Genomic DNA, 16,124 nt, shown 5'->3' with positions numbered 1-16,124 from the left:
CATCAGCCCAAGCTCTTTCCCAACAATCCCACGGGCACACTGACTTTGTCAGTGAGCCAACATGCTAGTGTTTCTGTACTTCTATGCACTAAAAGGGGACTAGTGGCAAGTTAACTGGGGAGCATTAATCACAATTTTCTAGTGCATTAACACTACCTGTGATTCAAATGTAACATAGTGCAACACTACAACTTATCTAGAAACTGCAAAGATGGAGAAAGACCTGCAAAGAACTGATGGGAAAGCACAAAGCACATCAGCAGGGATGACAAGACAGGAATAATATTATTCCAGGACCACTGAACCACTATATTATATACTAGTCCTGAACCACTCTATTATAAGACTTTATCAACTCCTACGTCTTCTCTGATCTGAAAGTCAACTGGTAATTGGCTTGAACCACAACACCTGCAATAATAGCTGAACATGATCTGAAAAGCAACACATTAACCAGTTCAACTTTTCACCAACAATTTAAGAAAAGCTCTGAAGACAGAAAGAAAAAAACAAAACAACCCAAAATACGTATTACTCTGGAGACTCCATCTATACACACTACACGCAGGGAAAAACCAACTTGTTAGCTAACAATAGTGAAGACTGAAATATTCAAGTAAACATCTGCTCATTTTAGCCCCATAAATCCCATCTTCTCTGATGTAATCACATGTAATTAAAAATACAAGAACAGAAATTTATGTTAAAATAAACAGAGATGCTTCGATAAAACAGATCACAATCCTACCCACAATTTTTAATGTACATAGCACAATATTCCACTACTGAAAACAGTACCACAATTTCAAAAAACCTTAACCTATGACAAGTACCAGCCAAGACTGCTAGAACTAGAAACTCAGGTTATGGTATTCCTTCCCAGAATACACATTCTGTTTATCTGATTATGCAAGTTCCACCTCCCTTCTCTTTGCACACTTTATTAACTATTCAGGAGCTAGGAAGCCTGGTTCCCTTCAGACCTGTATGATTTAAAAAACAAAACACTGAAAAGAGGTGACCAGTATGAAGATCCATGAAAACAGCAGGCATGACAGGATTTTGTGAAAGTCCTACACAAGTAAATTAGAAGTAGCGAGCACACATTTAACACTAACAGTCACAGTATAATTACAGTTTGATTAGATACACACCAGCACTAATCCTGCACAAATTTACTCTGCACATACCAAGAGTGCTATCTCAAAGGGGTAGAGAAATATCAAAGGCTACATAACGTGCCCTGCGGCTGCTGCTATCAGTATTCAAGATCACTAATTTAAAGGTAGCATGGATTTGCCTAAACAAGCTGTGGTCATACTTTAGACTGAAATTTAGACATACCTTAGAGGCCTCAAACTGCAACACTGGACAAGCAGAGGAACAAAATATTTTGTTTTGAGCAACTCAAGCTATACATCTGAAAAACAATCACATGCAAAAGCCAGCTGAAGCAGCAAATCTTGGCTTAGACAATTGAAAAGAATCACCCTGGCCAGAGAGAAACACAAGCAAATACCTCATCTGAAACAAAAAGCAGTAATGTGTTTTCTACTGGGAAAAGTGTCAGGCTTTTACTCTGTTACAAACTATATTAAACATAACATTAATATGGTTAAAATAAGAGATAAGAATTCCAAAAGTTAAAATGAAGTGATGAAACACATCTTTAAACACAAATTCAAGTACCAGAGTTCCTTTCCCCTCCCACTTCACGTGCATTGGTTAGTACAGTGTTCAGTATGTACCTATACTGTTAAAACGATGCAAAAGCCCATTCACGTTTATTCAGGTTTAAAGCAAGCAATTTATAAATGGAAACAAAGAATACTGTAAGAGTCCCTGAAGTCTCAGAGCAAACAGCTGTTCCCTACAGCAGATCTGAAGGAAGAGCTGACCATCCAGGCAGGAGAGCAGGCCTGGGAGCATGTGGCTGCACACACTCCCCTGAAAGCACCTTGAGCTTGGATTGACAGGGACTGGGGATCACACTCCCAACTGCTTAAAATACAAGCCCTCGGACAGAAAATGTGAGCTGGGTTGACACTGCTCCGAAATCTTACATTTTTAAACTCTGAAAAAGTCAACTCTGTGGCAGTGGTAGCGCAATTTTAAAAATGAATGAATCTATGCATCCCTAAAAACACACCCTTGTTATGTCTTCAATGGTTTAGAACACTAGACAAATCAGAGCAGTGACAAAACAGTATTGATCTTACACTTTTTTTTTTAAGAAACTATTAAGAAAAACACTGTTCAGCAGAGAAAACACACAAAAAAAATCAAGCAAATAATTCAATTGTTTATCAATAACCGTACTGCAGTGCTCCTCTGAGTAAAATTCAAAGCTGGCAAGATCACAGCAAGTTCAGAAAAACACAGGAGTCTATTAACAAGAAGGGAACTGGTTTACCTTAGTTCAGTATCACCCCTCTTATACTGAGTAGCCCAGTAAAATTAACACTAAATAGTTAACCCCCACTCAAGCCTTCTAAGACCTCTTAATTTTTTTCCAATTTATCTAACCTACATTAAAGTAAACCCTACCACAACACACTACATTATCAGAACAGTAAACTCTATACTCTCCATCTCAAATTCTCTGTGCAGTACTAGAAAGTTTGTATTTACTCTTTATATAAATTTCCATCTTTTGTCTGATGTATCAGATTGGCAAAACAGCACCTTCATAGCTCTTACAGCAAAAGTTGCAAGGAAACAGATTCATTCATCCACTCTTTTAATGAAAAACACAGAGTAGATTAAAAAACATTTAAAACCAGAAGAACATTTGCCAGTGCTTAATTTCAATAAAATACTTTGCGTTCTAGCTCATTTTTCAGTGTCTGTAGTCTTGATAAAATACACAATGACCACACTTTCCATTTATTACTCCAATAAAGCAAAGTATTACAATAATTACCTTCAAATTCGAAGAAATGCTGCAGAGAAGCTTTACTGCATCTTCATGAGGCATGAAATGACTTATTGGGCATCATCCAATGTTTTCAAAATCCAATTATTTGTTGGTAGCATACAATACTTGAGAAACTGCTTATTTTTATTTTACTACTGTACTTTTAAGTTTTGGTGGCTTCACACCAAGACGACGCATGCAGTTAGTGCTGGAAGAGCTAGAATTAACATCTACTCTATCGTTTTATTAAAATTACTACAAAATTTTTGTACACATGCATCAACTGTGTCAACATGGTGGAACACGATTATATTTACTGCAGTATGGGTGAAAAGAAACACAAAAGGCTCTGCTCCCCCCATCTTGATTCACAGAGAAATATACTGCCTATGGGACTGAGTATATCCACTACATTCACAAAAAAGGTTTTTTCCCCTTCAGGTTCAATTACAATAGGTGACTAATATGGTTTCACAATATAGCATATGAAAAATGCACTTGTATCATATGAATATTAAGGTCTCACTCCAATCATCACTTAAGAAAAATCTTCTGCAGAGCTCAAAGATATTTAAAGATTATTAATAAACTCAGATTAACCCTAAGGAAGTCTGAAGTGGCAGGCCAGGAGACCTCATGAGGCCTCTCTAGTACACACAGATTAAAAGTTTTTTTCCCAATTCTTGATGTTGAAAGGAACTATAAAAAGGACTCAGCATCCATCTTGCTAGAGGAAAGCTTAAAGGAACTGAAAGTCACTTTGACAGATGCATGCCTAAGGAACAGAAATGTAGTGCTGTTGTCAGTCACGGAACTCCGAATCCGGCAGCAGGACATCCAGAATATTGTTAGAATGTTATATATATCAGTAAATAGGCACAAATGCAAGAGTGAAGAGCCATGACTGCCAGTAAATAGACTGTAGAAGAAAAGGGTACCAACAGGAGGTAAGGGAAACTGTTTGCAGCAACATTTGGGCTTCACAGACTCAGGCATAAAATAAGGGCAATACAGCATTATAGAAGTAAATAGAAGAGAAATCTATTCAAGAAATTAATCATCAGCAGAAATGAAATCCAGCAATGGTGACTCTGAGAAAGAACTCTTCCTAAAACCACTACAAGCAGAGTCTACTTTCAAAGGAAAACGTTTAAATACTGGAGTGCAGTACAATATAAAGTTATTTTTGTAGTAATGTCCATTTACTAATCCTTTTACATACTGCTTTTAGCTATTTCAAAACACCATTCAGTGTGACTTTATACTGCTGAAGAGACACATGCACAAAGAAGACCTTAGTGCTCACTTACGCCAGAAATACTAAGTAACTGGAAGAATTAATTAGCTGTGTTCTTTTAAAGACTACTGGCAAGATCCCCAGATAACTTAAAAGACCTGGCAATTGTAACATGCTGGAGCTCCTGTTGAAGCTTTATTCTGGGAAAACTATTGATATGAAAGTAAACAACGCGTCATCTTCCAAAGGCTACTCAAGAACCATGAGTACCAGACACAAACTGCTTTACTTGTTTATTAAAAAAACTCAAAGATGGCTTAATGTGAAATGATTCAGATGCCGAGTACTAGGCTGTTATAATGCTAGTCCAATAGCTAGTCAATACGTTTTTAAATCTCCTTTCTTCTAACAGAGTACATGTTCAACAGATCAGAGACATTTTTTCAGTACAAACCTTAAGCTTAATATCACATTGACTTTTCAGAAAACACTTATAATGCAAGTATTCTTCAGATTTTATGAAATAAAAAAACCTGATTTTATGAAATAAATACACCTAACAAAATCTAAACAAAGAAGCTGACAGTCTAGAATGTTATCTGCACCTCTTGTTCATTACTAATCTCTTCTTACTGCAACTTCATTTACAGTCCATGCCATAAGAAATATCAAAGGTAATTGTGCAAGTATTAGTATACCTGCTGTATTGAACAATTCCAGTTGACCTTATGATGCACTCAGTGACTGAAGGCCCATTTATGGACAGCTACCACTCTGGAAACTGACTTTGTGAGTTCAAGAGAACAGCTTTTGGAAATATGCAGAACACTGCAACAGTAAACAGCATGCTGTTCACCTTCCCAAAAATCAAATAAATGAAACCTTTATATCTGCCTTTATACTTCAGCTACATCTAATAAGTAAATTGCTCATGTTTTTCCATAGTTTTAATCTGATCACATCTGATCTGTGTTTTACTCACATGGTTGAAAATGCTGTAAAAAAAAAAATCCATCTAAAAGCTTATTTTAGAAACCTGGCTGTAAATATTTACTAAAAGGGTGCTGTGAATGTAGAAAAAAAGAGGACATTTCCTTGTAACATTAATGGTGCAGATTACAGATGTTGTGCATACAAAGACTGCTGTAGTGACAGCAAATTGGATGCAACAAGTTGCAATGCAAGACCAGTAGAGGTTGCTAAAGTGCCTGCTGAGACAGCAGCCAAGGGATTTCCGGCATTTCTTTTGATGGATCCAAGAGGTGCAGAAACACATCTGAAACAGATAAGCAACTATAAAGATGATTGAAAAAAACTCCAAACCCACAAAAACTAAGAATACAACTACCCTCTACACTTATCTCCGGTTCCTTCAGCAGGACAAAGAAGTTCCCCAATCCTCCCAAACTATTCACCTATCCACTGGACAGCTCAAAAAAGGAAAACCGTCTTCTCCCCTCCCCACTTCATGCTTGCTTTCTTGAGCAGTACCTTACCCCATATATTTAGCTACTTTTTCCCTGTTATCTTATCCAAACATCCATCCAAGCACCAGGTCAACAAATATTAAAAAAAATTCTATGGATCCTGCTTTTCAGCCATCAAGTGATACATCAATTCTGATGTATCACTTCAAGCCTCTTAAAGGGGGCCTACAGGAAAGCTGGGGAGGGACTCTATCAGGGAGTGTAGTGATAGGACGAGGGGTAATGGTTTTAAACTGAAAGAGGGTAGATTTAGATTAGACACAAGGAAGAAATTCTTTACTGTGAGGGCGGTGAGACACTGGAACAGGTTGCCCAGAGAGGTTGTGGCTGCCCCCTCCCTGGAAGTGTTCAAGGCCAGGATGGACAGGGCTTTGAGCAACCTGGTCTAGTGGAAGGTGTCCCTGCCCATGGCAGGGGGGTTGGAACTAGATGGGTCTCTGAGGTCCCTTCCAACCCAAACCATTCTGTGATTCTATGAAGTTGCTTATTCAACTGCAGGCCAATCTTAGGTCACTTGCCATTGAGGATTTCCTTACACCAAACAGATCAAATTATGATACAGATATTGCTGGCATTTCTTTCGAGAATATAATGTCGTCTCTGGTCTATACTTAAGACTGGTAATCACATTATCAGCTTATGAATCTCTATCCACAAAACACCCCTCCTAAGTGGGATCTCATTCCTCTGGCAGTAACAAGCATTGCAAGTTTATTGCCAGTTTTATGTGTCAACACCCTCCCTTAGAATTAGGTTACATGTATATTTTTTTTATCCTTACTGCTTGGAAAAAAATATTTAAAAAAAAATGAGACTATAAGTGCCATATTCTCCTTTTGTAACCTGCCTCTCCAACCTCTAACATACTGATTTCCATACCTATTAGTCCTTCTTTTCCTTCCTCACCTATATCTCCAAGTCTTTGTTAAGTGTGAGACTAGAAACTCCCACTACATGTGCCTAGTAAATGAAGGGAAAAAAAAAAAAAAAAAAAATCAAGAGCTACCACTGCATGTAAGGCCAACTTTCCTTAAAGAAATAGGTTCCTAGCTCCAGGGAGGACTACACAGCTTTAAATATAAAACTGACAACTTGCAGGCAGGAAAAAAAGAAAAACCTAAGAATAGTAAAACCAAAATTGTATGAATCTGAGAAGCTACAAAACAAAATAAATTTAGAAATTAAACAGCAAGAAATAACAAAATAGCCTTTCCCCCCTTCATCTAACCCTAATACACTTTTTCAGAATGCTTATAGGGAGTCAAATGCCTGAACACACAATTTTTCTTAAAATTAAAATTTAGAGTAGTTTTTTAATGGAGAAAACACAAAAACAAGAACATCCTATCACAGAGTCCCATATTCTCTCTGTGAAAAAGATTAAGTAGTGAAATTATAGAATATAAAAGCTTACACTAACATCACTAATGCTTTAAATGCTTATTTTTAAAGAAAGAGTGTGTGAGAACTAGATGATGGAAACAGGATTATTAAGTAGTCCTAGCAGAATTTTTCTAAATCATTACTCAGCTTTTCCATGGCTATTTTGAACCATTTCAACAGTCCTTCAACAGTATTTCTATTTAAAACAGAATAATCTTCTTATTAGAACAACAAGTTATCCTCCACTCACTACCATCCATCTACTAAATAAAAAGAATAATAATAAAAAAATCAGCTTATTACAATTAGCTTCTGGTCTCATTCTCAACTACTCTGTGTTGTTCTGAATTCAAACAAGAATATGAGAGAGGATATAAACCTGATTTCATCACATGACCATAAAACTGAAAAAAATCCGAATTACAAATAAGTTCTCCCCCATACACACTATTGGTTTGGATTAGATCAAAAGACTCCTATCAAATAATTAATGATGAGCAAGATCGGAAGAAGATGGTAAATTGCAACAGTTCAAAGAAATAATCTGTTCCTATGGAAAAATCTATTTTAAGTGACCATAACTGGAAGCAATTCATACACCTTGAAGCACGAGTTGGTATTTTTTCTTTCTCCAGATTAATTACAAATATTTATTTCTAGAAATGAACTTTTATTTAACAAATTTCATAATGTCTTTTTAACTCCTGACCTGAATAACAATGTACTATAATGGCTCCCACAGCAAAAGTGAACACATATAAAACATGTAAAGATGTTTAATCTGCCAGATATTTCCCTGGAAAGTATGAGCACTTAGATAATTTCTTTTTCAAGGAAAATAGTTGGGGTTGTACTTTTTTCATGTTGCACAAATAAAAAAATTAGGTGTGGGGTTTTTGTTTGGGTTTTTTTTTTTACTGTGAATTATTTTAATTCTTGCTAGGTCAGCCATGCCAACATGCACATTAAGGGAGTCTATTAATGGATTTTACATAAGTTGGGTTTTCTTTTTTTTCTCTTTTCTTTCCTCCTCTCTTAGACAATTAATTAAAAACAAGGCCACCTTCCTCTACTGTGGGCCATTCCATGGATTCTACCAAAACATAGTTGACTTTTTCATAGCTCAGCAATACATTAGCAAACTTCATACATGAGCACCGTAAAGATGAGGTTTCTCAGATCACTGTAATTCATCAGGAAGTTTTCTCTAATGAAACCATACATCACAACAGTTATCAAGCTTGACTCGAGCTACTGTTACAGTTGACAGCTTGAAATTTGACCTGTATTCTCTGCAAATCATGTTAACAACAGAAATCTGGATTTGAAAGCTTTGAAATCTGTAAATAGGGTTTCAATTCATTTTTACTGGAGATGAAGTAGAGGTGAGGAAAGAAAAGCATCTCTAAAATGGATGAGAAGGCATTTTGAATTTTCTATGCTTATTCTCAAGGGCACACCCCACTGTTTAAGAGCAGTACTTCTTATGTGCTCTCCTGTCCATACAGTTCTTCCAAAACCACTAAAATCTTGGAATCACAAATTAGCCTTCTGGTTAAGAAGGGAATACACCAGTCCTCCGCCCAAATCAAATTAATCTCACCAAGTTGAAATGAAAAGGTCACAAGAAGAAAATCTAAGCATACTATTTTTCATCATTTTTATTCCCTGATACAGTGACAGTGCAATTAATTGCTATCAAATACCCAATGATTTGTTAGGTATTCACATAAATCAAAATAGGGCCTCTACCCCATTAAATTACACCAGGAATACAGGTGAAGATAAAAATCAAGATGACTGAATGCTATGTGTATCTTTAGTACTCAGAAACTTCTAATTCTTGGATCGTATAAATTTATCACGATGAAGCGTTTTCTCCACCTGAGAAGCAATGGTATGTTTTGCGTGACTTGCAGCACCTGTTTCATGGCAATTGTATGATGTCATATGGAAATGAAGTAGACAAAGTAAAAATTCCATTGCATAACCCAGTCAGGGCACTTTTGTCAATTATATTAATGAACTCCATAGTAACTCTAAACTGTCTGTATTAAGAGTCCAGCCTTAGCATCCTTCATATCAGTCTTACTCAGGTAGTCAATTCTCTCCACCTTTAAGCAGATTTATTCCCTTTTATTCTACACATACACAGGTTTACTTCCATTTGTCAGCTTCCCAATGAATGAAAATTCTATTATTAATTCAGGGGAAGTTGAAGTAGCAAGTATGAACCTTCAACATCCACAACTATGACTCTATCAGGTTTCTTCCACAGATTAATAACATGAGAGCGCTGCAAAGTATGTTCCACTTTTTTCCCCCTTCTGCACCCTCACGTTTCTGCTACGGCTGCAACATACAGCTTTCATAAAGATAATCCTCCATGAGCTTCCCTGGAGTCTCCTGTCAAATGTAGGTATTGCTATTTTGAAGACTATGCATTATTTCTAGTGTAGCTGTTCTGAGATTTGGAGGAAGAGAAAAAAAAGTAGACTAAAAGAAGCCAGTCAGAGAAAGGCAGGAAAACACACACCTATATGACCAGTCTTTATTAAAAAATAGTTTGAAAACAATGATAATCTACACAGAGCAATATTTGCTTGTTATTTTTCTCTTCTTTTCAACTTACCTGACTAAATTTCCTTTAAAATCTGTTGATTGATGACTGACAAATAGAAAAAATTCAAAGCCTTCCTAAAATGAAGTGATGATTTTGAACAACCAGTTTAAATCTAACTAGATGCTATAATCTTACAGATTCTCTGATCACAATGCACACTAATATAAGAACGTAAGAAATGATGAGTCAGATGAACAGTCATTTTAGCTCAGTATTGTCTACAACAGGGACAACAAAAAGTGATATTCAGCAACAACATGTAGCCCTCAGCCTTTTTGTAGTACATTCCTCTCATTCTCTCAGTATATACAACTGAGTGATTAAGGAAATTAGAGAGCAGATCCCTGTCTATTCTCTCTACAGACCTTTTGACAACATATTAATCAAATTCCTTCTCTTAACCTGTTGAAGTCATCTGCCTCCACAATACCCTGTGGCAAAGCATTCCAGAAGTTTACTACTCCATGCATTTAAAAGTAATAATAAAACCCACAAAATCTTCCTCAGACTCTTTCTAACCAGTTGTCCTATAAACTTCAAGTGCTACATAGTTCTAAGATTACAGGATTTGATAACAGTTCTGCATTCACCACCTTCATGAATTTGTAAGCTTCACTCATAAATCCTCCTATAACTCTTCACCTCTCCAAGCTGGTAAGTCTGTCTTAAGTCCCTCCTTGAAAGGCAAGAGCTGTCATCTTGATTTAAAAAACAAAAAACAAAAACAAAAAAAATCTTCTTGCTACCTTCTAATCCTAATATATACTCCCTGAAGTATGGGGACCATTAGCATCCAGTAGTCAAAGAGGGCTCACCATATGGCTTTACATAGGAACAAAAAGACACTATTTCTCATGTCCTCAGTACCTTTCTGATGACGCCCAACACCTCTGCCGGCTTTTCTGGCTGCTGCTGAACATTGAGCCAATAGCTTCAAGTAACTGCCAAGAATCCAAGAGATCTCTTCTGAATTGTAATGAGAGTACTGAATATCTTATCTGTGAAAATCAAACCTATTACACACCACCACAACATTGCATACTGGGACTTTAATCACCTATTCCTACCCCTCGCTCCCACCTATGCTCTTCCTTCTCCATATTTAGTTCCCTAAATGTCATTAGCTCTGAAAGCCTAAAACATTTTTGAATGTTATACTACCTCCTAGTTTGTTGAGTAGGAGATAGCTTGCTAAAGGCTGCAACAGAAAGAAGAGTCAGAGTCACAGTCAACAAAGTCCTTAGTACTTCAAAGTCAGAAAAGTGTTAAGCTTGTGACAAAGCCTGTTGTACATGCTGGTTATGACCACAGTAACAAGTAGGATAACAAGCACCTGAAAGCGTTAGTTTATTTCTATCCCCCTGCTTTCATGAATTTTTATCACTACACACAGAACAATTCTAAAAGGAGCTGGCTCCTGAGCAGTTTGTAAAGTTCCAGCTTTAATATCTCACTTCAGTCCAAATCAGATCAAAGTCTTCCTTGAAAAAGCTGCCCCCTAAAAAGCTGTAGATGGTCAGGGAACTTGCCAGTAACCTACTGCCAACAGCAGCAATAAAATGGACATGAATGACAAGTTCATTCAATAGCTTCAGGAGCCTCTACAATAGTTGACTGTGGGCCAAAGGGGACTACCCTGTAGCTTAAATACACAGAAGCCCATCTCAAAACCTCTTGGCTCCAAAGACCCTCTCAATAGTATGAAACCACATTCCAATTAGACTTGGAGCTGCAGAGCTTTCAGACTTCTGGCTCCACCACTGAAAACCACAGTCCAGCATGACTGGCTGCTTCAGAGCTGTCAATCTGAACTCTAGAGTCATTAGTCCCATAGTAGTTGCACTGAATCCAGGTAAGATTCAGTTTATGCTTGCTAAACCCATATTTAATTTAAAAATCTTCAGCTAAATGAAACAGACATCTGATGAAACAAGAATCACCATTTCTAGAGACATAACCCTAGATATTTTCCATACTTTTTAGTAGCAATCTCCTAGTTTAAAAACAAGATAGCACACAAACTAGATATCAAACCTTTCAGAGGAGACTGATGCACAGGATTATTAGCTGAAGAGCCACCATGGGACATCACCATATAGGATGCAGCATACAGGAAGAATATGATGGTTTTTGCTCCTAAAAGATCACATGACCAGGAATACCTCAGGCTTCCTCAATGTAAAGCTCTCTTCAAAATGATACATGAACATTTTTAGAAGACATAAATACAACTTATCAATTAGATGGAAATATAACAACCATTTTAGATGGAAACAGTTTGAAACTGGATTTTAAAAAGCACAGAGCATCAAATCCACGTCAACATAAAGAACAATTCCAGGGTTTCGTACTGAAGAGTCAGAGTCTGTGAAACAATGTATTTATGCCTTAACATACAAGCATTGTAGAGATTACCTTTTATTACACCTTTGCTACAAAGTTTCTCACAAATCAAAGTTATGCATAACTTGCTTCACGTTACTTCACCTATCTTAGCTCTCATTCCAAACCAAACAGCAAGAAGTGTCATCACTTCAAAACTAAATAAAAGTACTGTTACCCTTCTCAGTGGGAAGACTGTATCAGAAAGATACTTCAGACACAACTGGTTTGAAATTGAAGTAACTGTCAGATTTATCGATGAAAAAAGTTTTGGAAAAAATCTTCAATTTCATAACTGAAAGTACATTACCATTTTTCCTGTATTGTCAATTGAAAGATGAAAGAATGCAAAAGGCTGAAGAAGTGCTAAGTTACATGCATAATATAATGCTGTTGCTCTCATTTATAGTGTTAGATGTAAAATTATCCTACTGTTACATTTCCACAACAGTGCAAAGTCTAAGAATGAACTTTGTGCCCTTTTAATATGTTCCCATTGACAGTATTATCATATTGCTTCAAAATGCATATGAGAATAAACAAGAAAAGCCCTGTTGTGCCATGTTTTAGCTACTTGCCTAGTAGTTCCATTTCTGATATGTATTTTGTGTTACTCAGTTCTCAGCAGGAAGCTCTGGAAAGCCTCCATACACAGGCAAATATCTGAACTTCAGCAGTTCAATACAGAAGTCAGCAACATCATCACAAACCTCAAAGCTTCCATTATGTAAACCAATCTTACAGTGGTTTTGCTTATGACTAGACTGGTATTTGAAAGACTTCTGTGTTTCATACTGATACTAAAGCAAGTACCCCTAAAAAATGCTAAGAAGTTCCATTATCCTACAACTGTAAGCCAGAAATGAAGCTAATCAGAGATCAAGGGATATTTTAGGGGTAACATTCCAGAATCGAAGTATCTCAGTAACTGCCCATACCTACAGACAAACAACTCTGAAGAAGGGTTAATGGTTTTAAACTAGAAGAGCGTACATTTAGATTGGATGTAAGGAAGAAATTCTTTATGATGAGGGTGGTGAGACACTGGAACAGGTTGCCTAGAGAGGTTGCAGATGCCTGTGGCAGGTGCATCCGCCCCATGAAAGCAGAGCTTCTTGGCTGCTGAAGTGCAGCAGCTCCTGGCTGCCTTTGTTCTCAGGGCTTCGCAGTAACCGGGGCCTTTGGCCAATGGGAGCCGCTATTGACTACAGGTCAGATTCGGCCTGGGTATAAATGGAGTCCCCTGGGGGAGCCATTTTGAGCTCGTCCCCTGGAGCAGCACGCTGCGGTCGAGAACTCTCCCCTTGGGTCAGGACACTGCCCAAGAAAACTCCTCGAGGGGCCCTGGGTCAGGATGCTGCCCTGAGCAGGTCCTCGAGGTTGAGAGCCCTCACTTGTTAGGTGAGTCATAAAGCGTTTTGGGTTGACGTTAAACCCTAGGGAGTCGTGCTTTGTTCTGCATTTTGGGTTGCCGTTAAACCCTAGAAAGTTGTTCTGTTCTCCTCTCACAGACATTCGAACCTGTAATTTATGGAGAGCTAGTTAATTGTGTTAATAATTAATTTTTTATTTTTGGTGGTTGGTTGTTTATTTGAGAGCCTTCATAACAATGCCCCCTCCCTGGAAGTGTTCAAGGCCAGGTTGGACAGAGCTTTGCGCAACCTGGTCTAGTGGAAGGTGTCCCTGCCCATGGCAGGGGGGTTGGGACTAGATTATCTTTAAAGGCCCCTTCAGACCTAAACCATTCTATGAATCTGTATCAGTGACATCCAAACCAAAGATAAAAGAATTGCAGCTAACTGCATCAAAATCTAATGCATTAAGTAATGCCTCAAGAGGTTTTTTTCCCTACAATTACATGATGTTGCTGAAGTCAGGTTCTACATCAAGTTGTATGCATACAATTACATTAGAAAAAGATTCACAAAAATCCTAGTAGTATCAAGGTATGTCAATTATTTTCTTATTCTGATTATATGCTGTGCTCTTTTTTCTAATCCATGCATTACATTTTTCCTTAGAGGAAAAAAACTGCTTGCTTATAATATTGACCTAAATTGTTGTTTATAGCACACCTAATGTATCCACAATGAAATTTTCTGAAACAAAAAAGCTCACCCCAAATATTTTTTAAAAATTAAGATGAAACTTTCCTACTGCTTTGACTGAAAACATTAATTTATGGAAAAAATTTGTAAGCCATTTGCATCTTTCTTAGGCACACATTACGTACAGGCTATTTCCTGGTTTTATGCGGAAGTTTTTTCTAATTATTTCCCTGATTTCATTAAGACAGTATCCATTTTTTGCTTTTTAATTTAAATTTCTGTTTCTTAGTTGTGCAACCCAAGTCTAGACAGTGACTCGCTTTGGCACAAGCTGGCCACTACAACATGGCCCAGCAAGACAGTGGTGTTGCCTGTCAGGAAACAAAGGTACAGGAAGCAAAGATCTGAAAGTCCTACTCCAACAAAACCTGGTCTCATCTTTAAAAAACTGACCTACCCAGGATGGGACTGAGGGGAAGGGAAGGAGGGAGAAAGCCAAGCCGCAAGATACTAAAAGTTATTTTTCACTGGCTGCCAAAATATAGGCTATGATTTATCCCCTTCTTTCACATCTCACTGCCCCTTTTTTTTGTTAAATTTCAAATGTTTATATGACTAGAGAAGGAAACAAAGGTGAGTACATACTTCAAGTTCAGGACTAGTTGCACCTTTGACACTCTCTCCAATTCTTTCTAATCCAAATAAAAACTTACATGTTCTTATATGGAAGATGTTCACCTTTGGCAAATACGTGTGTGCATGTGTGTGTTCTGTTCCCTCTAGGTCTGCTGAATCTGATTAAACCAGGTAAGTAGGTAACTAGCTGTGATTTAGACAAGCAGATGAAATAAATTCAGAAGGTGATAGCACAGTCCCACATGAGTTACAGTAAGCGTGGCAAGTGATTGTCTAAAGGCTGACAGTTCAACTCTCTTACTGAGGATGAAATACAAGGGTAACTGTAAGGGTATAAGGGAATATAAAGCATATAAGGCTAACTCTTGCCATAAGCAGAAGCTGAAGAAACAAAAATGCTAGGTCTGGAAAACTGATTTGGAGATAACTACCACCTCTGCTCTAAGACTTACAAGAATCTTATTTTCTTTGTAATGTTCCCAGAATAGAGTCAACCAGTCAGGGATCTCTCTATCCTTCATTTATTCTATTCTCTAAGGGTTGTTACTACTGCAGCAAGGGCAACACTAGTGCTAGTGCTTTTGAATGCAGTTGTCATAGCACAGTGTCAAAATCTCCTTAAGCCATAAAATTAGGAGGGAAACTTATTTTACTAAGTTTCAGCCAATGAGATTATCCTGGTTTACCCAGGATAGGGTTAAGTTTCCCCAGCAGTGGGGGGAAGCTCTAGCTGGGTTATTCATATACCATGCTGATGTCATCTCCTGGCGCCCAAGCGTGGCAGAACGGGAGAGGGAGAGTCGGTGCCCACGTGTGTTATGCCATCTCTCTGTTCTCACTGCTGTATTGGTAGATATCTTGCTCTGTTCATTGTTATTACTGTTACTGTTATTGTTGTTGTTTGTTTTTGTTGCTGTTGCACTGTTGTATTAAACCTCTCCTTATCTCAGCCCCGAGGCTTTGTATTTCACTCCCTTTGTGGGGGAGGGGCAGCATCCGCGTGGTCTCAGACCCTGGCAGGGACTAAACCACCACAGAGATGCAGTAACATTTCACAAGGCAAGCAAGAGATATATCTAGCTTGAGGAATTCTCATTACCTAGTTTTAAAAATGAGCTTCTGACAATAGGTATATTAGAATAACAACAATTTTAAAGAAGTCTTTTAAGTTCTCATTTCCTTCTACAATAAGGCTACTATGAACAATAAAATTGTATGAAGAATATTCCTGCTGGGTCTTTGCCCTCACAGCCATGTTCATCACATTTTTACAAAGAGCCACACCAATGCAATAACTGAGTAAGAGGCCTCAAAAAAGCAGGAATGTACCAAAGGCAAATTAAATCTAGCTGGGATACTCTGTATTACTTATAAATTTAAGGGTGGTTCAGTCATATTACGACAACCAAAC

The 16,124-nt window shown here is 37.6% G+C and overlaps 1 protein-coding gene across 3 annotated transcripts in view; it reads right to left on the bottom strand.

Moving 5' to 3' along the window:
- The window catches only part of TAB2 (TGF-beta activated kinase 1 (MAP3K7) binding protein 2), a 68,896-nt gene that overhangs the window by 21,933 nt on the left and 30,839 nt on the right, over positions 1-16,124 (bottom strand). Inside the window, exon 2 of one of the 3 annotated variants that reach the window (XM_074818721.1) lies at positions 1,345-1,420. The exons of the other annotated variants lie outside the window; for them this stretch is intronic. The gene's annotated coding sequence lies outside the window, so the exon portion shown is untranslated. The remainder of the gene's footprint in view (positions 1-1,344; positions 1,421-16,124) is intronic. 3 annotated transcript variants of the gene reach the window in all.

Source organism: Strix aluco, chromosome 3 (genome assembly GCF_031877795.1).
Source record: "Strix aluco isolate bStrAlu1 chromosome 3, bStrAlu1.hap1, whole genome shotgun sequence".
In the NCBI taxonomy this organism is placed as follows: domain Eukaryota; kingdom Metazoa; phylum Chordata; class Aves; order Strigiformes; family Strigidae; genus Strix; species Strix aluco.
This window is presented reverse-complemented; position numbering and strand designations above follow the sequence as displayed.